The sequence below is a fragment of the Triturus cristatus genome, chromosome 12, assembly GCF_964204655.1.
Source record: "Triturus cristatus chromosome 12, aTriCri1.1, whole genome shotgun sequence".
Lineage (NCBI taxonomy): Eukaryota > Metazoa > Chordata > Amphibia > Caudata > Salamandridae > Triturus > Triturus cristatus.
Window position 1 is genome coordinate 310014517 of NC_140595.1, and position 27538 is coordinate 310042054.

General features: G+C 46.0%; 1 protein-coding gene across 2 annotated transcripts in view; it reads right to left on the reverse strand.

Annotated features, from left to right (window-relative positions):
- Positions 1-27538, reverse strand: part of ARL2BP (ARF like GTPase 2 binding protein) — a 411377-nt gene that overhangs the window by 332868 nt on the left and 50971 nt on the right. Inside the window, exon 1 of one of the 2 annotated variants that reach the window (XM_085637999.1) lies at positions 21066-21199. The exons of the other annotated variant lie outside the window; for it this stretch is intronic. The gene's annotated coding sequence lies outside the window, so the exon portion shown is untranslated. Of the gene's footprint in view, positions 1-21065; positions 21200-27538 lie in introns of those variants that run through there. 2 annotated transcript variants of the gene reach the window in all.

The window sequence follows — 27538 nt, forward strand, 5'->3', positions numbered from 1 at the left end:
CTTTTCCCATCTCGGCTCCCTCGGTTTGAAGGATGTTCCAGAATGAGAAGAAAATCGGGCCGATGGCACTGCTCATGTGGGACATGAAGTTACTTGAGTTCTTCAATCTCTCTCCTGGGCAGGTCAAACCCTGTTGAAATTAAAGTGCACAAACTTTGAAACGCTGAACTCTCCGGTATTTTTACATCTTTACTTTATTAAAGGCCTGTGGGGCGCGATGTGGCAGTTTAGTACTTCTGTGGTGGGGGGCGTAGTATATAGTATTTATCGTCGATGGCTAGTGGTAGCATTTAGTCCCTCTTCTATGTCTATGGCCTTCCCGGTTTTGGTTCTGAAAATCTGGTCACCCTATTGTTGGAAACATCGTATTTTCATGTCGATCAATCAGGGCAACAGTCTCAAAGCAATATGTGCCCTTTTGCAAATACGGCTCCTGTCTACTTTTAATAGTATGTACCTGGCACAAGGTTACAAGGGCACTCTACAAAAGGAACCACATTGCTTTCATTTTTAGATTCACGATTAAGTCTTTGCCCGGAATCACAGAAAGGTGAGGCATGGGTGGGGTTTGAACCTCGCGCCCCTTGCGCGAGGTTCAAACCCCACCCATGCCTCACCCATGCGAGGGTCAGCCGTTCTAGCCTCGAGGGATCTCACAGCTACTTTGCAGGTAACCGGAATGTTCAGCTAGGATGCTTTAAACCTACCCTTCCCTTTTATTTAATAAGGTGCGCAGAACAAAATATGTAAGCGGTAAATATTCAACTTTCTTCACTTCACGCAAACTATGGGCGAGTGAGACTATTTACGTTTCTCTGGGTGTGTATGTGCTTTCCAGTATGGAGCAGCTTTGCTCATTCATTTGCTGGTCGCTGAAGTAAAACGCCTGAAGGCGTATTCTCTCGCTCGTGACTTCTTCAGAGCGCTGCCGTGACAGAGTGTTATCTATTTCTGTCTCACTCTGGTGCATGTACCTCTCTCTCTATCTCACTACATCACAACATCACTATATGCTTCTATATCACTACCTCACAACATCCCTCTCCCTCACTACCTCACTCTCTATCTCACTACCTCACTCTCTATCTACCTCACTCTCTCTCACTACCTCACTCTCTCTCTCTTTATCTCACTCTCTCTCTGCTAATGCAATAGGTATCACATATGCAAAAAAAAGCTAATGCCAATAGAAATGACATTGCCATTTATTTAGGAATACAAAAGTGATAAAAAAATAATGAGCAATACCAATAGCTCTACCTATAATATTGCCGAGACCATTGCATTGTAAATGCTTGTTATTATTGGCAGCAAAACAGGCCTCATAAAGAAAAAACAGAAGCAGAAGGATTTAATTTATGATTACAGAGGGTATGGTTCCTGTAGGAGATGGAGCTGTTGGTAAGTGAAAGGAAAAAGACAAGCAATACCACAAATTATGGGAAGCAGTGCTCCAGTTCTTGGCACAGGACTGTTTCAGTGTGACCTCTCAGGGAAGGAAAAGCCTGTTAAGGAGGGCCCTAAATTATGTTGAGAGATTTGAACGGAAATACTTGGTCTATTAGCAATAGGAAAATTATTGCTGTAGCGCACTCAAGAGGGAAGGATAGGATTATTACTGTTATTGAATGGTATTAAAGTGTAAAATACCAGTAGGAATGACTCAAACTAAACTGAAACAGCTTTTCAGTACCAACATGTACAGGTTAGAGTAGCTTAGTGAACTTAATCCTGTGGCATAAGGATGTAGGGTAGGAGGTCATAAAAGTTAAAACATCAAAAGTGTACAGCACATACACACAAAGGAAGCCCAAACCAAATAGCAATATATATATATATTCATTTCATATTTTTTTGAACAACTAATTGAGATTTTCCATTTTTATTTTTGGGATGCAATGTATTTTATACAAACTTTCGGTCGCCAGTAGGTAGTTATAGTTAGGACCCTGTTTCCATAGGAAACCCGCAACATTCTATTTGGAATAACTTTGGCGCCGGTCGACGAATCCTCACGAAATTTTCAAAATAGGTGGGGCGCTACGCTCCGCTCCTACCCTGAAAGTCTTGGGGGGATTCGTCATGCGGGGGCTGAGAAAAAAGGGGGGTCCCAAAACGCGTTTTTCCCATGCATTTTTCCATAGGACCTTTAGACACAGCTACAGCCCGAACGGCTGAACAGAGTTACTTGAAATTTGGCGGAGAGGTAGTCCTCAGGTCAAGGAAGTGCCTTTTGTAGGTCTGGTGTAAATCTGTTCAGTTGTTCCTGAGAAAATAGCATTAAAATCAATATATATATATCTGTGGCAGCTTACGATGCGCTTACTGTGCGCTTACGGTTATATGCCATTTGTACATGGCATATAACGACAATGAAAACGTAAATGTATAAAAAAAAAAATTAACCATACTCTCCCCACCCCGTGTGGAAATGGCGCCAGAAGGGCACCATTTGTGCATGGCATATATCATCAATGAAAATGTAAAAGTTTACCTTGCACAACGAAGCGCATAATATGCCCTCCATGTGCGCACGGTGCGCGAAGCGCATCGTGCGTACATGGCCCATCCAGCGTAACGTGGGCAAGCGGTGCGCATAGCGCACCGCGTGCCCACCGTGCGTGCACGGCACTAACTGCGTAAAGTGGGCGCGCGGTGCGCGAAGCGCACCGTGTGCTCACTGTGCGCGCACGGTGCGTGAAGCGCACTGTGCGCGCACGGAACGAACTGCGTTAAGTGGGCGCGCACGCCACGAATGGCGTAAAGTAACTTAGCATTTAAAAAAACGTACAAATTCACTGAAAAAACCATAGGTTTCACACACGTTATAGTTAGGAATTAGCATTTAAAAAACCTTGCAAATTCACTGAAAAAACCATAGGTTTCACACATGTTATAGTTAGCTGGACATTTTACTGATAAAAAACCTATGAAATTCCCCCGTTATAGTTAGCGCAGGCAACTATAACTCACGCGACCGCAATCCTCTGCTGATGACATATGTGTCTTTATGAAAAAAAAAATATTTGTAATATATGTATAGCTAAAATTTAATGGAAGAAGACATGGGCAAATAAGTGTCTAAATACAGTATTAGCATCAGCAGAGGATTGCGGTCGCGTGAGTTATAGTTGCCTGCACTAACTATAACGGGGGAATTTCATAGGTTTTTTATCAGTAAAATGTCCAGCTAACTATAACATGTGTGAAACCTATGGTTTTTTCAGTGAATATATATATATACACACATACACACATATATATATATAAACACTGCACCTACAAAGCGTGATTTCAAATCAAAAGTCAGAATCAAATAAATATATTCTGTATATATGTGTGATCAAGGCAGTTTTACCGGCCGAAACGCGTCATGGCAGGCAGAAGAGAGCAATAAAAACAATTTCCTATTTACCACGAAGAGGAGATCGCGCGTTCTTTCTCGTCGAAGTTCGGAGGTTTGAGAGTGCTTGGAGTTGATTAATTGATATATATTATCTACTGGCGGTCACCAGTAGATAGTTATAGGTAGGACCGTGTTTCCATAGGAAATCTCAAAATTCTATTTTGAATAACTTTGGCGCCGGTTGACGAATCCTCGTGAAATTTTCAAAACTAATGGGGCGCTCCGTTCAGCTCCTACCCTGAAAGTCTCAAGGTGATTCGTCAAGCGGGGGCCGAGAAAAAAGGGGGGTCCCAAAACGCGTTTTCCCCATGCATTTTTCCATAGGACCTTTAGACGCAGCTACAGCCCGAACGGCTGAACAGAATTACTTGAAATTTGGCAGAGAGGTAGCCATAAGGTCAAGGAAGTGCCTTTTGCAGGTCTGGTGTAAATCTGTTCAGTATTTCCTGAGAAAATAGCATTTAAAAGCATATCAGTATCTATACGCGCGCAGGGTGCGCGCACCGTGCGCGCACCGTGCGAGCACCCTAACGTGCGCGAGCGTAATTCTGATTGGTGGTTACATGTTAGTCAACGTTCGAATCGGTCGGAATCAGGAAGTGTCGGCCGCCATTTTGTTTGTTTTCAGTGCGAGAGTGAAAAAGGAAGGTGGCGAACGTGAAAAGGGGGCAGAGTAGAGAGTTCCAGACCTCCTAGCCTTTGTCAGGGGGTCCCTGAAGGACCCCGAAGGCAAAAAAAATTATTTTTTTTTAAATCGCGGGGGTGCGCGCACCGTGAGCGCACGGTGAAAACCAAAAAAAAAAACATTTTAATACTTAGTCTATTGTAAAATAAATATATTAAAAAAAAAAAATACATAAATAAATCAGCATTTAAAAAACCGTACAAATTCACTGAAAAAACCATAGGTTTCACACACGTTATAGTTAGGAATTAGCATTTAAAAACCTTGCAAATTCACTTAAAAAACCATAGGTTTCACACATGTTATAGTTAGGTGGATATTTCACTTGTAAAAAACCAATGAAATTCCCCCGTTATAGTTAGTTCAGATAACTATAACTCGCGCGACCGCCACTCTATCACAAGGATGATGTCATGAGTGATGCCACTGACCATGTCATGAGTGATGTAATATGTGACGTTATGAGCAGTGGATTGCGGGCGCGCGAGTTATAGTTATCTGAACTAACTATAACGGGGGAATTTCATTGGTTTTTTACGAGTGAAATATCCACCTAACTATAACATGTGTGAAACCTATGGTTTTTTAAGTGAATATATATATATATATCAAAGGACACTCCTGCTCCAAACGAAGAGGCACGTACACAGTGTGTGCATGGGGAAAACTTCTTTTATTGTTATTCAGGTCTCCCACGACCCCTGCTCAAAAAGATATATATATATATATATATATATATATATATATATATATATCCATATCCAATGATAAAAGCACCGTCTCAATCATTCAAAGACAACACGCCGTGGCCCAAACTTCCTTCAAGTGTGATTTTATTTACAGCAAAGTCACCCTACGCGTTTCGGAGAGTCTGCTACTTGCTCGTGAGTAGCGTGATTGCAAAAACAACGTTTTATAGCAGAATCATGTGACATTCGAAAATCATAATAAGTGAAAACAGACTTCATAACACTTGTCTTTTGTTGCACATGATTGGAAGGTCATACAACCTTGTTTGCCATAGTCAGAGCCACATAACGTTATTGGCAACATTACAATTCTTGTGTTCACAAGTGTTATGTGTATCATTATTTACAATATTTACAACTTTGCGATCGCAAGTGTGTGTCTCGTGTTGAACCTAAAATCCCAACAGCCAGTCCCACATCTATTGTTTAGAGAATACCTCTAGATATGTTGACCATTACCTGCAACCCTTGGTTAAAAGCCTCCCCTCGTTTGTGAAGGACACAGGGGATTTCTTAAGGCTAATAGAAGGGGTTAAGTGGAATGACAACTGTATACTAATGTGTCTCAATGTCAACAGTCTTTACACTAGTATTCCTCATGATCAGGGCATTAATGCATGCAGGCATTATTTAAACAATAGGTCTTTGTCATTTCTTTTTCATACCAAAATGATAATCAAGATGATGCGTACCTGTCTGACAAAAAACTTTTTTGTTTTCAATGACCAGGTATATCGGCAAACCCTCAGGACTGTGATGGTCACCTGCTTCGCCCCCAGCTTTGCGTGTCTCTACCTGGGCTGGTGGGAGGAGCAGGTGGTCAGGGTCCATGACTCATACAATAAACATGTGAGAGTCTGGGCAAGATACATAGATGACATTTTCTGCATCTGGGAGGGCAGTAAAAATGAGGCCGAGATCTTTGTGGAAACATTAAATCAAAACACTCTAAACCTCTCTTTCACAAGTCAATTTGGTGATAAAACCATTGAATTTCTGGATGTACAATTAAAGGCCAAAAATGACAAACTGGATACCTGCCTATACAGAAAGAAAACGGCGGGCAACAGTTTATTACATGCCCAAGTGGTCATCCAGGCAATCTCATCAAGAGTATCCCTCTTGGTGAGTTACTGAGGGCCAAATGTAATTGTAGCATTATGGAAAGCTACAACAGTGAAAAGGACAGGATGATTAAACGCTTCATCGTGAGAGATTACAGTCACAAATGCATATCAACAGCCTGCAAAAAGGTGGAAGCCAGGGCCCGGGAAAATCTGTTAAAAATCAAGGATAAGGAATGTGACTCAGATAACTTGAATAACATTAGATTTATCACCACCTACAATAAAAAAATCCAAAGAGGTACAAAAATGTCTGGGGAAATTCTGGAATGTCCTTAAGACGGATGTTGATTTGGAGAAGCATCTCGGTGATTATCCACAAGTTACATACAGAAAGGCACAATCACTCAATGACATGATGTGTCCTGCCCTACTTCCCAAAGAGAAATGTATGCAACGCAGTACTGTACAAGGGTTCTTTGTATGTGGTAGAGGCAAGGCCTGTAAATACAGTACTCATTGCGAAGAGGTAAAGTTGTCTGCTGATTCTGGGATATTCAAAATCTAGAAACGTCTCGTGTAATACGGAGTATGCTGTGTATGCCCTTAGATGCCCCTGTGACAAGTACTATATTGGAAGTACAATCCACAAGCTAAAAAACGAGTATTGGAGCATCTGAGGGCAATAAACCCGCAATGATAAGTAATATCCCATTGCAAGACACGTTTTCTCTAACCACAATCAAAATACCAGTCTGCTGTAATTTATTGTCCTGGACAGTATCCCTAGAAGGGAGAGAGGAGGAGACAGCACGAAGGAATTAAGACGTCTCAAGTCCAGGATGATTATTAAATACCATACTATGCAACCGAGGGGCCACAATAGTGAAGAGGCACTAGCAGTACATTTAGGCTAAGATAGCTGTGTGCAAAATATGTTTCTCTTTAAATATGCCGAATAGAATAAGGAATTTTAACCAATGTTTTTATTCCCACTCTCTCTTTTCTAATGAATTTTATGTGTTAATGTAAAAATCTAATTACGCTGTTTATATTAGATATTCATTGTTTTAATTTATTTGAATTTTCAGATTTCGGACTTGTTTCATTAGCAAGTGGAAGGCGAAAAGAGCAAAAGTATCTGCCGGAAGGGTGTTACAACGTTTTTGAACTGCTAATGTGACTCTTTTTTGAAACACACTACCCTACTTATTGAGGGAGTGGTTCCTGTTAAAATGGAATCTGTTTATTTTTAACCACTGGGGTTTAAACTTGAGAAATGATGGATGATGGCAGGGCATGGTGCAACATGTGGGTTGTGGACAGGTTTTGTGAGTTAACACTACCATTATTATACAATCACATGCGGTATGACCTTTCTGATATGAGTAAGCAATTTATGGCTATACCTGAATTTGCGTACCGGGGCTTCAATTGATCCAGAGTAAATAGCAGTGGTATAACTCTGAGTATAACAGTCCACTGGGACATGATTTGTGTTGTTTTGAACCCATGTACAGTCACGAGGTCAACTGAATGCCCACGGGGGCTTGACTGCTTTAATTTAGTCTTGGAGTAACGCCAACGGCGAGTGCCGCAAGTATTTTGGCAATCGGAGTAAACCTCGGAGTTGTCCGGTCCACTTGGACATTATCAAGTTCCGAATTTCACACATATTTGGGCACAGGGCTAAGTTTATGCCCACTGGGGCTTGACTGTATATAATCATTTGGTCATGACGCGATGTCTACGGCAGATGCCGTAATTATTTGAATTACATAGTCACAGAAAGGCAACGCCTACCGCGTATCCCATCGTATGCCACAGTAAATTATGGACAATGTAGTCCACCAATAGATGAGGGACTGGCTATTGGGATTTCCGGTTCAACGTGAGACACACACTTGCGATCGCAAAGTTGTAAATAATGATATATATCACACTTGTGAACACAAGAATTGTAATGTTGCCAATAACTTTATGTGGCTTCGACTATGGCAAATAAGCTTGTATGATCTTCCAATCATGTACAACAAAAGACAAGTGTTATGAAGACTGTTTTCACTTGATTTTTAAATGTCACATGATTCTGCTATAAAACGTTATTGTTTTTGCATTCACACTACTCGTGAGCAAGGAGCTCTGAAACGCTCTGAAACATGTAGGGTGACTTTGCTGTGAATAAAATCACGCTTGAAGGAATTTTGGGCCACGGCGTGTTGTCTTTGAAGGATTGAGATGGCGCTTTTTTTGTTTGATTTATGAGGGTTTGCGACCCTGCCACGGCCCGCCATTGCAAGTGGCGTGGGTTATATCGCTACTGAACTGTTGGTTATATATATATATATATATATATATATAAAACAAATCAAAAGTCCTGTCCCACCTTCTGCAGCGAGGGGGAAACACAGCAGGTACGGACCAACAACGATCCCCAAAAAGATCCAAGGCAACGGTTCACAGTTATTTTCTTTTATTCATATACCACCACAGTGAAACAGACGTGTCCCCACCCCAGACGCATTTCGATCGCTACAGCGATCTTGATCACCTGACGCGCTGGTGACGACTTACTACACAAATACTCAGTGTGATCAATCACAATAGAGGATTGGTCAAAGGTCAGTGTAATCAACATAAATAACAGACTATTGCATGGAGCGCTAAATGGAAAAAACATTACTGAGAATGTAGCGTAACTCATGATATATACACTTCAATTAATAAATAAATAAATAGAAATGATGCAACACTTTGAATAAATAAGCCCAAGGTAAACAAAATTGTATGTAGATATTACAAGGAGATAAAAAAAACTTAAAATCATTCTATGTGCAAAGTATTATCAATGATAAAAACTAAACTGTACACGGAATAAAAACAACGTCAGAGCGCAAATATGCTAAAACTCAGGGTCAGTACCAATAATTGATTGAATGCAATAATGTGAGTCAACGGTCACGTCAAATACCAAATGGTATTGTCTCTCCAATATCCATAAGAACTCATTTAGAATAAACCATATGGGCCAGATGAAACAAATCTAGGTAGGATCAAATATTATAAATATGAATCGAAAACAAGAGTAAAAGCGTTGCTAAGACAAATGCCATGCTGAATATATGTGCAAAAGTGCAAAAAGTGACACAAACTAATATAGATCACCCTATGTACACTGGTAAATAAAAAGTAGTGGGGCTGTACAAAAGACGCAAACAGTACTCCTGAAACACAACCCAAAGGTTGTAATCTAAGTGCTAATGCCTAATAAAGTGTCAGTGCCAGAAAAATACAGTACAAATAGAATCAGTAAAATGTATGTAAAAGAAACAGCACGAATTCATACATAGAATAATAGAACACTGGAAAAATATGAACATATTCAGAAATAAGAAAGAGACAGTAGGTCTTTGGCCCCTAAGCAGGTCGGAAAATGAAGTGTACATAGAGGCCGTACAACTGACACTGCTATAGGTAGTTATGTAAATCCTCACTCGTATTGAGCCCGTTAGGCATCTTCGTATCAAGGATCATAATAAAAGAGAATTCTAACTGTCGCAGCTTCCTTTCTCTGTTGCCCCCACAGATGGAAGGGGAAACACCCCCAATTACAGAATATTTAAGGTCACTGACTTTGTTCCGATGGATAGCTTTCAAATGCCGGGTAACTGGATAGTTGGGGTCTGAGTTGATTATGGCTCGCAAGTGCTGTCCAAATGTCCCCCTCTGCGGGTTACCGACTGGGAGGGGGGTGTTGACCCGGGGCCAGCTGCGGGGATGGACTAACGAGGGAGTGGAATCGGTTGGGGATTTATTTCTTGATGGCCAGTTGATGCAGCATGAGGAGTTCGTGCACGCTCATTCGGTGACTGACGCCTTGTTCCTTACCCATGCGACCATAGTACATTACATTCGCACATATTGGTTTGCTGACCGCGCGGAGCCCCCAACCTCTCATTTACTGAGGTCCTTACACATTTTGGGTCATGGGCGATATCTGGTGCGCTGGCTCTACCGTGGCCTGAGAGAGCATTTATCGGTCTCGTTGAGGCAAACTAGGCAGAGATGGGACCTGGTCTTGGGACGGAATCTGGACGATGGGGAGTGGACTCGAATACTAGACCATCCCCGAAAAGTCTCACGGAACTGTCGCTTAAAGACAATCCAGTTGTTTATATTACATGCAGCATACCTTGCCCCTGCAACGATACGTAGGATGTACCCCTCGGCATCGGCGGCATGCCCGCGGTGCCATGCGCCAGACGCTGACTTTCTGCACATGATGTGGAATTGTTCCAAGCTGCGGGAGTTCTGGGTGGAGGTGACGCGGGAGCTTGCGGCAGCAACGGGACGCACCCCTTGGGACACCCCTGCAGCCTGTCTTCTGGGGTTATTTCCCCTCCCCAGAACAGCAAAGCTACTGCGCGGATTCGCAGGGCTGGTTCTGATTTTGGCGAAGCGCATGATTACGAAGCGCTGGAAGGCAGCTCGGGCACCGAGTATTGAAGCCTCGCGCGAGGAGGTGGGCAGTGGCGGAGCGGGAGGCTTTATACCAGGAGGAATACAGAGGCCTGAGAAAACGACCAATATCACTGGACAGGGCTCAACTGACGGAAAAGTTTAAGGCAATAGAAGCCCTAGATCCCGCAATGTCACAAAATGCTATGCGAGTAGGTGGGGTGAAGGCGTAAACGCAAGGGGGCGCATGGCGATGGCGGAGCTGAGTAGGTGTTGCAACTGTAAGCCCCGCTTTTTATCTGAGAACTTGGCTATCCCCTGTGCACGGGGTTCCCTCCGGGCCCCCTTCATGAGCTGGCTCGTCCTTTCCCCCCCCCCCCCCCCCCTCCCGGGGGATTTGCCTCCCTGTCCCCTCTTCTGTCTTCCCTTTTGAGTCCTTTCTCCTCTCTCCCTTTCTCTCCCCCCCTCCCCCTTCCCCGCCCCTGCCTCTCCCCCTTCCTTTCCCCCTTCCTCCTCCTCCTTGGTACGAACCACCCCCCAGTTGGGGGGCATCGGAGGTTGGTGAGCACCTGCCGCAGCTACATCGGCGGGAGTGGTCCACCCGCAAAGCGACACCAATGTTCTTAGTTAGTTTGTGGGTGGGGGGAGGGGAGATGGGGTTGGGTTGAATTGTGTATCATATTAATCTGCTCACTGTAAGGACAGTGCCTGCCACTAGAGGTACTGATTGATTGTCTTGTTCGCTTATAATCATTGACGAAGTTGGAAATGTTGTAATGCATAGATGGAGAGGCGGATCTTTGTAAGTTGGATACCAGATCTTGGACTAAATTCCGAAAAATGCACAGATGACGCATTGATATGGGATGCACATGTATTTTCTTTCTTGTTCTGTTCAATAAAGATATTTTAAAAAAAAAAAAAAATGGCTCGCAAGTGCTGTAATATCCTATTGAACACCGGGAACTTGGTGCTGTCTATGTACTTAAGGTGACATGTGCATTCCAGTAAGTATACAGCGTATTCAGTGAAGCATGTATAGTGTTCCTTTATCTGTACTGGAATGTCACTGAAAGCCGTTAGGTACTCAGACTTATTTACCCCAAACTTACATGCCCGGCAAGATGAACATTTAAAAAAGACAGACTTTGAAAGCCAGGTAGATTTAGATGTTAGTTCAGGGCTGGATTTAACCAAGGCATCCCTCCTAGAGGGTGCTCTCCTGAATGTAATTGCAGGGAGAGTAGGCAACAGTGATTTTAATGTTAGGTCAGTGAGCACAATGGGCCAGTGTGTGTAAACAATTTTCCAGATTCGTCTTTGCTGCTTACTAAAAGTAGTAATTAATCTGATGGTCTGTGTTTCGCTTTTCTCTTCAACAAATGAAGATTGACGTGCCATTTCAGAATTAAGTTCTTTATTTGTTTTAAAGTAGAACTCACATGGTTGGGAATAAGCCTTGTCCAAGGCTAATTGTAAATCTGGGTATTAGTACCCGCAAGCCAGGAAGCGTTCAAGAGCCTCAGTTTGACACGGTCTAAGATCAGACTCAAGACTGCAGATACGGCGTAGGTGAAGAAATTCACCAAAAGGTATACTGCGAATTAGGTGTGGGGGATGAGAGCTGGTAGCATATAGCGTAGAGTTCCCCGCAGGACTTTTCCGGTGCAATTTAGTTTGAATACAGTTATCACGGATATATACCTCAACATCTAGGAACTCAACACTATGTTCACTCACAGTGGCGGTAAAATGTAGATTCAATTGGTTGTCATTAATAGAAGTTACAAATTGTAAAGCTGACAGTGTAGTGCCTTCCCATACAATAAATACATCATCGATTTATCTGCCATAATATTTGATATGGGTGTCCCAGATGTCCTTATGGGTTGTCTTGAGGACATGCTCCTCCCACCATCCCATCAAAAGACAAGCATAGCTGGGAGAGAAGCCCGCCTCCATCGCCACCTCTCTCAACTGTTTGTACACAATTTTGTTGAACAGGAACAGATTGTTATTAAGGCAAAGATCAATCATTTTAAGCAGCATACAATTATGGTCATGCAAACAAATAGAGCGGTCATTAAGAAAGTATTTGACTGCCTCCAGACCGTGAGTGTGATGGATGCTAGTGTACAGCGAAGCTATATCCATAGCAATTATCAAATAATCAGGCTGCCACTCAACTTCAAAGATGTTTTTAAAGAAATCTCCTGTATCTTTGATGAAGGAGGGCAAACTGAACATGTGTGGCTGTAAAAAAAAAAAAAAAAAAAAAGTCAACATAAATGGACACTGCTTCTAACACACTGTTCCTAGCTGAAATAATAGGTCTGCCGAGAACAGGGGAAGTCCCCTTATGCACCTTAGGAATAAAGTACAAAATGGGAGTCGTAGGAAAGTCATTCTTGAGAAAGAGATATTCATTTTTGGATAATAGGCCTGGTCTCTTCCATTGCTGGAGATGTTTCAAGACATTGTCTTTCAACAAGCTCAAGTGTTGACGGGTGACCATGCAGTAACCGCTAGAGTCAGAGAGATGGCGTGAGCTTCCAATAAATAGTCAGTTTAGGTCATAACACAATATTGCCACCTTTATCAGCGCTGCTAATGATGACCTCATGTTTCTCACAAAGTTTTTTCTTAAGGGCCCAGTAACTCTTCAAGCGATAACTGCGGTGCTGACGTTTAGAATTGACAGAGGAATTGAGTTGTTTTAAATCTTCAATTACCATCTCGCTAAAAACATCATCAGAATCTTTAGGCATCAGAGGAAATGGACTGGCGGCCGCCATTCCTGTGTTAATTCCTTCAATGAACATGCCATCAGTGAAAGAAACCCCACTTTGAGAATCCTCATTGACTAGTGATTGTAACAACTGGATGGTGGATAGGTCACTGACTTTTAAATTGCCTGTAGTAATGCCTGGATTGATTAGCAGTGTAGATGATTTGTTGAGTTGAAAAAAACTTTCTGAGTTTTAATTTCCGGATAAATTTGTAAATATCAATCCGCGATTGTTTGAAAGAAAAGTTTGATTCTGGGCAAAATGTAAGACCTAACTTTAACAGTTGAAGTTCCGCTTTAGTAAGTATGGTATCAGTGAGGTTAATGATGGTATTGTCGTCCTGTGAATTTATCGTCTCCACCTCCTTGCTACTCTTCCCCTGTCTGATGTGCTTGATCCACTGCCGGCGCCTCTCCCTCCGGCATTGGCTCCTGCTGTTCCTGCTGTTCCTGTTCGTGGGCGTAATGTAGAGCGCCTGTCCATGGTTAAAAAATGTAACTCCTCTGCTGGAGTAAAGCTTGTCTCAATTTGGGATTGTAATCCAGGGGTCATTCCTCTGCCATCATCAGAGTCACCACTAGTTGAAGAATTAACATCTGAATAATCTTGAATTACGTTATTGCCATCAAAGGTGGATGTTTGTAAAGTGGGCAGTTTGTCAGTTAAGGCTTTTCTCTTTACACTGTCGAATTTCCGGGAAAAGGTGAACACCCTTCCCGCTGCATAATCACCATATTCATAGACTCCTAAAGGTTATTGGCCTCCCATTCAGAAAGCATGTCCAGGTGGGGGTTCTCAAAGGTAGGCACAATCAGCACACGTAACCCGCGTGGTACTCTCCCAGCATCCTGGTACTTTTCCAAAGATTTTTTTTCCTACCATTTTGAGAGTTCATTTTTTTTGTAGCTTTTCAAGTTTTCTCAATACACTTTTTATATTGTTAGTATTAGTACTGCCAGACTGTCTTTCTACTTCTGTAGTGGTGACTGGTATAGTCAAAAAGAGTACCTCAGCTGCAGCCTCCCGGTCACGCAGCATGTCATGGGGTTGACATTATAGTGGTTGAAGAGAAATAGCAAGCAGAACCGAATTGTAATGGATGCCTGTATAGGGGTCAGTAATCTCCCAACCCGTTGGTGTTCACTATATAATCCTTACCAGTAGCAGTCCTCGGTGCCCGGAGTCCTCCGACTGCACAAGATCCGACAAACAACAACATATATATGTATATATATTAGCCAGTGGCAGCACTACTGGGTAGTTATAGTTAGGTCTGTGCTTCGGTGCCGTTAGATGAATATTCATGAAACTTTCCAAAACAGGCTTTTATACTCAGCTCCTCCCAGGAAAGTTTTGGCGTGATCTGACAAGTGGGGGCACCAAAAAGAGGGGATCCAAAAATGCAAAATTTCCATGCATTTTCCAAGGACTTTTTGGGAACGCGATACAGCAAAAACTGCTGAACAGAATTATACCAAATATGGCAGGAAGTTAGATCTTGGCACAGAAAGCACACTTTTGTAATATGGTGTAAGTCCGTTCAGTAGTTTTTGAGAAATTAAGGTACAAAATATTTGTATATCTGGACGGTTGGTTTCAAGGGACTCTCGCTAGAGTCCTGCAAGCTCAATTAAAAAAAAATAGAACATTCCGATTGGCCTAGGGGGTGTTTTTTTCCTTCTGGCCCTCTAGCTAGTGCAGGAGTGAAGGTCCAGTGGGAGCAAGTGCTCTAATTGGCTGGTCGCAACAGGAAAGAAAATATCCCAGAATGGACAGCCTAGTGAAGCAATCAGCTAAGTATCATAAGAAATACTATGAAGGGAATGGGTAAGCTACTAAAAGCTTTACTGAAAACCATAACTCACACCTCTTCATTCATCACCCTGCTAAGTGCTGTGTCCTATAACATAACCGCTCCTCAATGGTCATCATCCATGACACGGAAACACTTCACCATAGGATGAAAGCAAAGACAACACACTTCCCCCCTCACACTACACAGTGCTACCCATGTAGGCAAGTGCTTCAGCGTCCCACATAGGGGCAGTAAGCGCTATATAAATGTTGCGAAACAATACAATATATTAAATTTGAGTGGCAGATTAATCTTAACCATCTCAAGGATTTGGTGGGTATTTATTACGATAATCAATCACATAGCTAGGAGTGGCATGTAGTGTCGCGGTCTAGTGGACGCGCGCACTACGCAGTGACGTAGATGTGCGTAGCGGCCGTTCGGACGCTACTGCGCATGCGCGAGGCATAGCGCGCGAGCGAGAGACGCGATCGGAGCGTGTTGCCCGGCGCTCTCTCTGTAGGTGATCTAGAAGGTGTAATAAAGGCTCCATCTACATACAGAACGTTTCCTGTGAGTCTGTTGGGGAAAGCAACACATAGCCTGGCACCCAGCAACATTACAGTGGCGACGAGGGTGGGATAAGAAGAACCCTATGTGCAACAGGTGGAAGGTGCCCCCCTAACCTGCATCAGAGAAGAAGCCCACCAGGAGAGATACCACCCTAAGCGGTAAGAAGACCGGAGGGACCAAGGGCAGACACCTACACACCGGGAGAGCGCGGCAGAGGCAGATAGAAGCCGGGGAGTGGCACGTGGGCAGCGGAGGAGCCAGCCACGAGGTAGAGGATATCGCAGGCGGACAGCGGAACCGCAGAGGAGATCCTGGCGGAGTCAGGGGACGACGGAGCAGCCAGCTCGAACGCAGTCCCAGGTACCCGAAGCAGGGGAGCGGGGACGGACGCACCAGGTAGCCCAAGGAAGCAAGTGGACGCCAAAATGAGTGCACAGTCATCGACTCTGACGACGCCGATACCTTTCCTACCACGCCCGGGAGAACCCATAATGAAGTGGGAAGACTGGAGGGAGTACTTCAGAAACTACCTGTAAGCGCTAGAAGATGAGAACGAGGAGGCGTTCTCTAGCGCCAGGAGGAAGAGGATACTTCTACACAACCTAGGACCAGAAGGGATACGAGTGTTTCAAAATCTCACGCCGACCACCAGACCTGTAGGGGACACAGACGTGTTCACCCACGCCATAGAAGATTTGGACAACCACTATCGACCAGCAGTGTGCACCTCCATCGACCACTATAACTTCCAGCAGAGGAAGCAAGAAGCGGGGGAATCCGTAGATGACTACGTGGCGGCGCTGCGGAAGCTGGCGATGACGTGCAGGTATGGCGGACTGCAGGACGAATTCATCAAGGACCAGATCGTCATGCACACGACAAGCAAGTCAGTACAGGACAAACTATGGGCGAATGGAGATGCGACGCTGAACGAAGTGATCGCCATAGTGAAGAGAGCGGAGCTAACAAAACGCTGTGCGGAAGCAGCCAAGAGAGAACCGGCCCCCAGACTCACAGTCAACAAGGTAGACGACGCGGACCACCAGACGCGGGGGAAACAAACGACGGGGGAGTACAGAGGAGCGGCCACAGGGAAACCAAGACCCGGACCGACATGGAAACAAGGAAAAGGCGAGGCCATGAAATGCTACAGGTGCGGCAGCGCGAACCATGCAGCGCACGACAAACGGTGCCCCGCATTCAGAGCCAAGTGTGCGTTCTGCGGCCTAGTTGGCCATTACGAAAAAGTATGCCGCAGAAAAGGAAGACAGCAGGCGGTGAAGTTCGTGGCACAGGACGAGGGGGAAGAAGCAGAAGGCCGTGAAGAAGACGATGAAGTCCTGTGTATTGAAGACCAGGTACTGGGCATAGAGGGGAGAAGAACGCGCAAACCCCAGTGCGACATGATCATAGGAGGCATACCCATCACCATCGTGGCGGACTCAGGATCCCCTTACACGATCATTCAACGTTCAGTATGGAACGAGAGGTTCAGACCCACGTGGGGCGCACAACTAGAACCCCCCGACATTCGACCTGTCACCTACACAGGGGACCCAATCCCGATGGTAGGGTTCAAGACAATGAAGTTCCAGTTCAAGGAGCGGAGTGCGCTCTGCAAGCTGTACGTCGCGGAGAAGGGACCGTCAGTCCTGGGCTGGATGGACCAAGGAGTGTTGGGAATACAGCTGAACCCAGGAGGGGACACCCAGGTGATGGTGACTCTGGACGGTGAGGAGTCGACGGCAGAAAAATGGCGGAGCGGGCACCTGAAGGTCTTCGGCGGGACGATTGGGAGGCTGGAGAAGTTCTCCCACAAAATCGTCCTCAAAGAAAACGCCCGGCCGGTAGCGCACAAGGTACGGAACATCCCGATTGCGGTAAGGGAGGCGGTGCAACAGGAGCTCCTCCGACTGGAAGAAGGGGGAATCATTGAGCCCATTGACAGCGCGGAGTGGTTGGCACCTTTGGTGGTGGCCATGAAACCGTCAGGCAAAGTGCGCCTCTGTGTGGACCTCAGGGAGTTGAACAAGTGCATAGTGGTGGAAAGGTTCCCCTTGCCACGCATAGAGGAAATGTTGGCCCGCACGAAAGGAGTGCAATGGTTCTCCACCATAGACTTGCAATCGGCATACCACCAGGTAGCACTACATCCGACAAGCAAAAAATTGACATCGTTCATCACGCCGTTCGGCTGCTACCAATTCTGCCGCATGCCCTTTGGTCTCGCCTCGGCAGCGGCGGTGTTCCAGAAGCTAATGGCCCGCCTATTCAAGGACATTGAGGGAGTGCAATACTTTCAGGACGACATCCTAGTGATGGGGACGGAGCTGGAGGACCATGACAGGAAACTGTCGGCAGTATTGAAGATCCTGGAAGAGAAGGGCCTAACAGCAGAGTGGGAGAAGTGTCATTTTGGAATGACATCAGTCACCTACCTGGGACACGAGATAGGGGCGCAAGGAATAACGCCGAAGAGAGGGAACGTAAAGGCCATCTGCGAAGCACCGCCACCCACCTCCAAGGAAGAAGTACGGTCGTTTCTAGGGATGGCAGAGTACTATAGTAAATTCGTCCACCACTTTGCCACAAAAACCCACCACATGAGGCAACTCACGAGGGATAAGACGGCGTTCACATGGACAGAGGAGACGCAAGAGGAGTTCGACACAGTGAAACGGGAAATTGGCGGAGCGATCCCGTTGCAAGGATTCGATCCCCAGGGGCGGTCAATATTGATGACGGACGCGAGTGAAAAGGGGCTGGGAGCGGTGCTCATGCAGGAAAGACCAGAAGGCGGAACGGAGACGATCAGCTTCGCGTCCCGGACGCTGACAGCATCGGAACAAAAGTTCAGTGTGATAGAGAAAGAGATGCTAGCGGTAGTGTGGGCCATGGCGAAGTACCGTCAGTTCCTGTGGGGAACCAGATTCCAGGTGAAGACAGATCACAAGCCTCTCGTGAAAGTACTGACATCAGATGGCCATGCCAGTGCCACGCCCCGGATTGCGAAAATGACACTGAAACTCCTGGAGTACAGGTACGACGTGGAGTACATCCCGGGCTCCAGAAACAAAATAGCGGACTACCTCAGCAGGGCATCTGCGATGGACAGCGCCTCCAACGACAGGGAAGACGACGACGAGATGGTGGCTCTGACGGACGATCCGGAAAAAGCCATCAGCAGGCAGGAATGGAAGAACGCGTATGAGGCGGATGATGACATGGAGGAAATCAAGGCGTACATCGTGCGGGGATGGCCGGACAGAAGGAGACAAAGATCAAAAATCAGGCAGTTTTACGAAGTCAGAGAAGAGCTGTCGGTGGGCAACGACGGAGTGTTTGTCTACAGGGGTGACAGGGTGGTGCCGCCGGAGAACATCGTACCCACCCTGCTAGCCATACTTCACGAAGGCCACCTGGGGATTGTGAAGACAAAGGCCAGGTCAAAACAAACTTACTGGTGGCCAGGGATGGACACGCATGTAGAGAGGCACGTGAAGGACTGCGCGCAGTGCCTAGGGGCGGACAAGACACTCAAACCTATGAGACCACCCTTAGGGAAATTCACAAACCCCAGCAACCCGTGGGAAGAGGTAGCAGTGGACATCCTGGGGCCAATACTGGACGACCAGGGGATCCCCAAATATCTCTGTGTACTAGTGGATAAATACTCGAAATGGCCAGAAGTGCACATCAACGAGATCATGGACACGGACGAGATACTACGCTTCCTCAAGGCGGTGTTCCTCCGGGAAGGCATACCCAGGAGCATTATCAGCGACAATGGCCCCCAGTTCATCTCCGACAAGTGGGTCACGTTTGCGAACAGGAACGGCATAATACTCAAACGCACCTCGATATACCACCCATCCAGCAATGGACAAGTAGAGAGGTTTAACAGGGTGCTGATGGGCTCCATACAGGCGGCTATCACAAGAGGCAAAAACTGGGAGAAAGAGGTGCTCAGCACGATATGGGCGTACCGCATCACCCCCACCGGTACGGGGTACAGCCCCTTCCAGATCTTACGGGGACGGCAACCCTTTACCAGAGACAATGTGGCGTGGCAGGAGAAGACCATCACCAGCAAATGGTCTCCAGCAGTGGTGCAGCACAACCTGCAGAAGGCACAACGCATCTATACGGAACACTACAACCGCCACAAGAGGACAAAAGAAACGGCGTTGGAAAAAGGGGAGTGGGTCAGAGTGAAGCTGGCAGTCCTTAAGCGGAAAGGAGAAAGCAAGTACTCCCCACCCCTCAGAGTAGAAGAAGTGTATGACCGGGCGGCACTGCTCAGTGACGGTAACGTGTGGTCACACGAGCGCATGGCCAAATGCAATAAGATCTTACAGTGGCCCCGAGAGTGCACGGAAGGGGAAACCCCGGCAGAAGGGCCGAGAAAGGACACAGACTCATCCGAGGGAGGCCACGGAGAGGACATGAGTGGTGAGCAAGAGAGAGACAACTCAGGGAGAAGACCCTTGGGGGAGACCACTAGAGAAGATGGCGAGGTAAAAGAGAGCGAGAGCCCGGGCACTCCGAAAGGTACCGATGGAGGCCCGGTCGCAGAGGGAAGCCGAGAAGGACATTCCACTCCGGTAAGACACATCCGGGGGGGAAGAGCAGTGGTGAGACCATCCAAGTTCAGAGACTTTGAAATGGACTGACCTCCGGGTCGGGGACTTTGTGTGTGTGATATGAAAAGGGGGAGATATGTAGTGTCGCGGTCTAATGGACGCGCGCACTACGCAGTGACGTAGATGTGCGTAGCGGCCGTTCGGACGCTACTGCGCATGCGCGAGGCATAGCGCGCGAGCGAGAGACGCGATCGGAGCGTGTTGCCCGGCGCTATCTCTGTAGGTGATCTAGAAGGTGTAATAAAGGCTCCATCTACATACAGAACGTTTCCTGTGAGTCTGTGGGGGAAAGCAACACAGCCTGGCACCCAGCAACATTACATGGCATACAATCCATTTTGCTAGAATGGGTGGAGTCACTCCCTGAAACAAGTATGGTTCAACCCGAGACCGCGCAAAATTCTTACTGCAGGCAATGCATTATACACTTGGAGTTAATGCAGGTAAGCCCCTAAAAGTACACAATGTATTTAACTGGTTACTGTACATGCCACCTTTGACTTCCAAAATGAATTGCAAAATGGGCTGGGTCAAGTATTTTTAGATAATCAAACTGCAAATGTTAATATTAAGAAGATGCCTCTCGATACGTTTATGTACATAACGAGCCAGCTTCAGGAACGCATACTCTAGCAAGCGTATCTTCGTAAGGGGGGCTGGAAGCTGCCTTTGCTGGAGAACAGTCCAGGCGCCTGCCTGACCTGGTCGAACATTTGTTTTGAAGCTTGCGGCTGGAAATCTGGCGCTCTGCTGTGCGGCCTGGCCTGCAAGAAAACATATGCGCTGTGCGGCTTCTCTCTGGGTATTCAAATACAAACAACGTAGACACCGGCTGTCCACTGTAATCTCACTGGGGAGCATGTTTTTAAAGTTCTGCCCCAAAAAGGAAGAGAAAGTACTTACCCTGCTGGTTGCTTTATTAGTTCCACCACCTATGCCTCTTCGGTACTCGATAGACTCCCTACAATCAGAAGCCGTCTTTGCGAGAGCCTCGTCCAATCAGAGTAGCGCTTATTGCGATGTCACTCGACTGTCAGTTATTGCCATGGAGACAGAAGCTGCGGTGGTGTGAAATTCGCCACGTGAAATGCCAAAGCCGACACAAAGTCCGTTCTTCGTAGCTGCTGGAGTAGAGTGAGGCGGTTAGACAGTCCCTGGGGTGCAAGGAATATAATATTAAGAAACGGAGTCAGAATGCCCGGGCGGCACGTATTGGTCGATTCTTCAATAACTCATTGCTGAATAATCCCTGTGAACTACACTACCCACGTTCCTCTTCTCCCAGCGTAAAATGCCTTTATTGTAAACAGTCGAAAGCGTTTCTGGGGCGCGATGCGAAATGATTAGTAAAGTTTGTCGAGTTTGTTGTTTCTCATATGCAAGACAAGTTGCATCTAATTCTCTTTCAATGCGTTAACAAATATACAGACCATGTGAACGTAAACCGCTGGTCGGAGGCGAGGAGTTTGCCCAAATATTATTTTTAGGAAAATAACATTTTATTTCAGACAAGTTAGAGACGCTGCAACTTTTTTTAGTTTAATGAGCGAATTACGTGCTGGTAATATTTAGCATTACAGAAGGTCATGGATTTTTTTTTATTGTAGTGTTTACTGCACAAGAAATCAATATCACGCTATCTTCAGATAAATGTGTTTTCTTCCATTTTGGATGCGACGTACGTTAGCACGTGATCGTTGTTGTTTATCACTAATAAAGAATTCTATGTCAGGACCGGAGGCTCCGATTATGCTTCTCATTTTCTTTACTGAAAATTTCAGCAGCCAATCAGAAAGTAGAAAAAACACAATATGTACTACAATACCGATAAACCTAGTGGGTATCCCGTAACAACCATAGTGTAGTCCCCTATAAATGGAGCACAAGAGAATACTGAATCCTCTTTCTTTGCTGCTCCGCAGCCAGTTAAGTGTTTCACCTTTTCCTATTATGAATGCTTAAGGTTATTGGCTTACTTTCATTGTTGAATTGTAGAGTTGCGGCGCGTGCTGCTCGCATTGCCGTCTTTTCTCTGTGTGCGTTTTTCTGCGGTGACGCTTGCTCGACCCCGCGCTCTTTCGCGCTTTCTGCCTGCAAAGTGTCGGTGCTTGCCGCTTTACTTATTTGTTGGTGCCGCTTCGTTTCCAGGGCACCGCTTGCTTAGGGAGTGCGTTTCGCCTCCCGCTTACGGGCGCTTTAAGCCCGTTTAGCTTTTCAGTGGAGCGGGAGCAGGGGGAGTGAGGACGCGCGCGCTTAGAGAGCGCTGTCCTCTTTCTGGCTTGTTTCGGCTGTCCGCGCATGCGCGGCAGCCATATTTGCATACCGGCATTTCTCCACAACTTTTACCGGTATAATTTGAACGCAGGAGCAGCGTTTTTACTTGGCTCTATACCCACAAGCTTGCCAGCCTCCCCAGTGACGTCCAAGTCTACAAGAGGGCTTGGGCTGTATAATTAGCATAGGCTCTGCCTAGAGTGGCATTGTTTGGCAAGCCCTCCCTCCACATTTAAATATTTGCATATTTTCACATTTGGATTTACTTCATTCCTATGTTGTTTGGCTTGCCTGGGGTTTGGCCACTCCCCTTATTTATCACGGTCATTATCTTTCAACTTGGTACATCTCTGATAGTGCATTTTACTCCATTAATTTCCTCCTGTGGGTAGATATTGTCACTTTTAAGTGCCTACAATGTCTGAATTCTATTATGATGAGGCAGACTATTTTGAAGAGGAACCCTCTGGGTCTTTGGAGTATGAGCTTGTCGAAGCTCTAGATGGGGGAGTTCAGCACTCCGTTAACAAAGCTATGGTCAGGGCTATTGAACCTATTTATGTAACTATGCCTTACAGCAAGGCTGGCTTCCAACCTCAACGTCCCGGACTTCTTCTGGTGTTAAACGTTCCAAAAATCCACACTCTTCAGATTTTGCAAAACTCGCAAAAACCATGGCATCGGACCATTCTTATGGATCTACGTCCAAGGATACTCGTCCAGCTCTCCTCCCGGAGATGATGGTAATACCTCCTCTGGTACTTCGTCGGAGTCGGAGCCTTCTCCTCCTCCCGCAAAGAAATCACGTAAGGAGGGGTTTGTGGATGCCCCCTCACATCCCTCTTTATTGACCTTCTAGCCTTCTACAATTGTCCATCCTAATTCTTCTTCATGGCTCCCCTCAACTGAAGTTGCGACCTACGTCCATTCCCACTTACATCAGCCTTTTGACAAGGATTTTAGAGCGCGTTTGCGTTCTGAATGCCCACGCCCAGACCTAGCGGACAAGGTGGCGGATACTCCTGATGTGGATCCTTCCATGTTTACATATCTTAAAAAATATACGAAGGATCCGAAGAAGGGTCTTGATCGTGCATGGAGATCCTGCCAGGATAAGTTGCTTGATTTGTCCGGCCCCCTAACAAAGATTTTGGATTTGGGTTACATTTCCAAAGCCTCAGGGCAGATTATCAATCCAGATGATTTAATTGGTTGGGCTCAACGTGCAATATGTTTATTAGGCAATGCAAACTGTGCCATGTCCAGTGAGCGCCGCCGCTCTATCCTTTTAAAACTCGATCCAAAGCTAGCTGAGTTGTCTTCTTCGGAGTCCGGCCCTTTGGCTCAGGGTCTCCTCTTTGGTCAACCCTTTTTAAAAGAGTTAACTAAGTTTGTCTCAACCTTCAATGGCCTTGATAAAGCACAGGGTTCCTTAAAGCGGGCTTTTCATCCAGTTTTTGGACGGGCCGGACGATATAGGGGCGGTCGTTCGGCCGAGGTTACCAAGAGGCACCCAGCGAGGCAATGATTCTCAACGTGGAAAATATCAGGAGTCCACTTCCTCCGCCAATTTTTACCCCACATGTGGATCCCGTAATGTCAACAAAAAGGGACGCTATGGAGGCAACCAAGGAGGTCAACGCGATGCCACTCCTTCAGGTGAGCTTAATCCCCTTTTCAGAGGTTCATTTGGGGGGCCGTCTCCAGTTTTTTCTTCACAAATGGCAAGAGATCACGCAGGATGCGTGGATCCTGGATACGGTGCAGGGTTACAGAATAGAGTTTCTTCATTCTCCCTCTTAGAGTCTTGCCCCACGTCCGATGTTTTTTTCCCATCTGGATCAGGTTTTCTTCTCCAGCGAGATAGATTTGCTTCTCCAAAATGGGGCCATAGAGCGGACGGTTCGTCATCCTCACGGCTTTGTCAGCAACGTCTTCCTAGTTCAGAAGAAGGGGGGTGGATCCAGGCTTGTTTTAAATCTCAAGGAGTTCAATGGATGGGTCGTATATCGTCATTTCAAGATGGAGGGGATCCATCTTCTTCGCAATCTTCTTAAGGAAGGGGACTGGATGGTCCGCCTAGATCTGAAAGATGCTTATCTGTCAGTACCCATTTACGGACCTCATTGTCGTTTTCTTCAATTCCAATGGCAGGGAATGTGGTACGAGTACAAAGTCCTTCCTTTCGGACTCTCGTCAGCGCCTTGGTGCTTCACGAAGCTTCTGAGGCCCGTGGTCGAGTTTCTTCGTGCCAGGGGCATTCGCCTCATTATTTATCTAGAAGACATTCTCATCATGGGTCAATGTCCTCGTCTTGTTTTACAACATCTTGCCTGGACCACGGATCTCTTTCAGAATCTGGGATTCTTGATCAACCCTCAAAAATCAGTGTTGATTCCATCTCAGTCGGTGGAGTTTCTGGGCTTTCTTGTCAACTCCCTCACTTGTCAACTCCTCTTACCCCAGCAAAAGATCAGATCGATCAAGAGAGAGTTGAGGTTGATTTTGAGCAAGCAGACTGTGTCCTTGAGGTCCGTAGCCCGGGTCGTAGGGTTGTTAGCTTCTTCTATACAAGCGATCTTTCTGGGTCCCCTTCATTACCGAGCGCTTCAACGCCTCAAAATCTGCCATCTCCAGAAAGGCCTCAGGTATTCCGATCAGATTCCTCTTTCAGAGGAGGCGAGGTGGGAGATGTTGTGGTGGCTGGAACATATGGAATCGTGGAACGGTCGAGCCCTATTCGGCACCACTCCAGAGGTAGTGATCGAATCCGATGCCAGTCGGTGGGGTTGGGGAGCCCGATGCGGTCAAGTGTCGACTGGCGGCCGTTGGTCTCCAGAGGAGTTGAACCTTCACATCAATTGCCTGGAGCTTCTGGCGGGCTCCTTTGCGATTCGTTGCCTCTCACCCCGCCAGACAAATTGTTGCATCCTTCTCCGCATGGACAACGTGTCGGCGGTTCAGTATGTCAACAAGTTGGGGGGGACTCGGTCCCGTCTTCTAGCAGAAATTGCCAAGGACTTTTGGCACTTTTGCCTTCAGAACAGTCTCTTTGTAGTAGCGGAGTATCTTCCAGGGTGCAGCAACCAAGTTGCGGATTGGAATTCCAGACATCTCCGAGATTTCAGCGATTGGCGGCTTCACCCTTGAATGTTCCGATTGTTGAACAGGTTGTGGGGCCCTTGTCGGATCGATCTGTTTGCCTCCCGACTCAACAAACAAATTCCGGAGTTCTTCAGCTGGCGTCCGGATCCGGAGGCTCTAGCCACGGATGCTTTTCTGCAAATATGGCCTCCAGTGCTTTGTTATGCGTTCCCTCCGTTTGTAATGATTCCCAGGGTACTAGCCCGAACCAAATGTTATCGCTCGGAATGGATTCTGATCACTCCTCTTTGGAGGGCACAAGCGTGGTTCCCAGTAATTCTAGAAATGTTATGTGCGGTTCCGGTTCTTCTTCCCCTTCGGTGGAATCTATTGTTAGACGCTCTCCAATCTCCACATCCGTTGATAACATCAGGTCAACTACAGCTGGTCGCTTGGTGAATTTCGGGGATCGTTGGAAAGTCCCTGGCCTTTCGAGAGACGCTACCAGATTTATCAATGAGGCTTGGTCACCCAACACACACAAACGGTATGCTACAGCATGGAAACAATGGTGTGATTGGTGCTCTTGACGGGATGTGGATCCCTCTGCAGCAGATGTCTCCTTGGTAGTGAACTTCTTAGCGTCCTTAGCCGCTTCAGGTCTTGCTTATCGTACTGTTAATAATTTTCGATCAGCCGTCTCGGCAGGTCACGTGGCCCTTGAGGGCAAACCACTTGGTGACCATCCTTTAGTGTGTAAATTACTTAGGGGTATCCGGTTGGTAAAACCTCTGTGTACTAAATATTCCGAGCTCTGGGATGTCTCCATTATCTTACGCTTCTTGGATTCATGGCCTGTCAATCAGGGTTTGTCTCGCAAACAGCTTTCTGCCAAACTAGCAATGCTACTTTGTTTGGTATCATGTAAACGTGTATCTGATATCCGCGCCCTCGATCGAGCGGGTCGCAGATTTTCTCCTGAGGGTGTTACTTTTTTGGTCACCAGACGCACTAAAAGTAACACCACGTCTGTCACATATCCTGCGTTTCCTGACAATCCAAAACTGTGTGTGGTACAATGTATCCGGGATTATGAGGTAAGTACTGCAAGTTTTCGTCAAGATATGGCAGGTCAATTGTTGATTTCTCTACAGAAACCTTTTCGTCCAGTGTTCCCAGCTACACTGGCACGATGGGTGCGTTGGCTCATGAGCGAAGCTGGTATTGATGTTTCCAAATTTGGTGCTCATTCTGCTAGTGGTGCTATGGCATCCAAGGCCTTTTCTATGGGAGTCAGTTTATTGGACATTATGAATGCAGCTGATTGGTCCTCTGACTCTACATTTAAAACTTATTATAAACCTATTGTAAATGTTGCATCTGTTGTGGTGGCGCAGCTTTGAACAAGCATAATCGGAGCCTCCGTTCCTGACATAGAATTAAAAATTTGCAATCATTTGTGACAAGAATTTTCAATTCTATTAAGGACACAGAGGCGAGGATTATCCCACCCATAATCAGTACTGTACTGTCTGATTTGAAATGTTTTATAATGCAATGTATATTTATGCGGATGTTTTTTCCCCTCCCTTTTTGCTTTATCTCTTCCTGGGAGTGTGGTATTACGGCTTTATATTTCTATTTCAGGTTCTGATCTCAAGTGAACTTTGCTGCCTTTTCACCTTTAAGGAAGGATCTTTCGTCGTCTTCCAGGACATGCTGTTACTTTGAAGCTGACTTCAAGTTTTCTCGTTGCTGCCTTTGGATTCCTTCGGTTGAATGGACTCTTCCAGTTGTTTCTCGGATTCCAGACTGTGACTATATTTTGACTTAACTTTTTTCACACAAAGAAAGAGGATGTAGAATTCTCTTGTGCTCCATTTATAGGGGACTACTCTATGGTTGTTACGTGATACCCACTAGGTTTATGGGTATTGTAGTACATAGTGTTTTTTCTACTTTCTGATTGGCTGCTCAGATTTTCAGTAAAGAAAATGAGAAGCATAATCCTCGCCTCC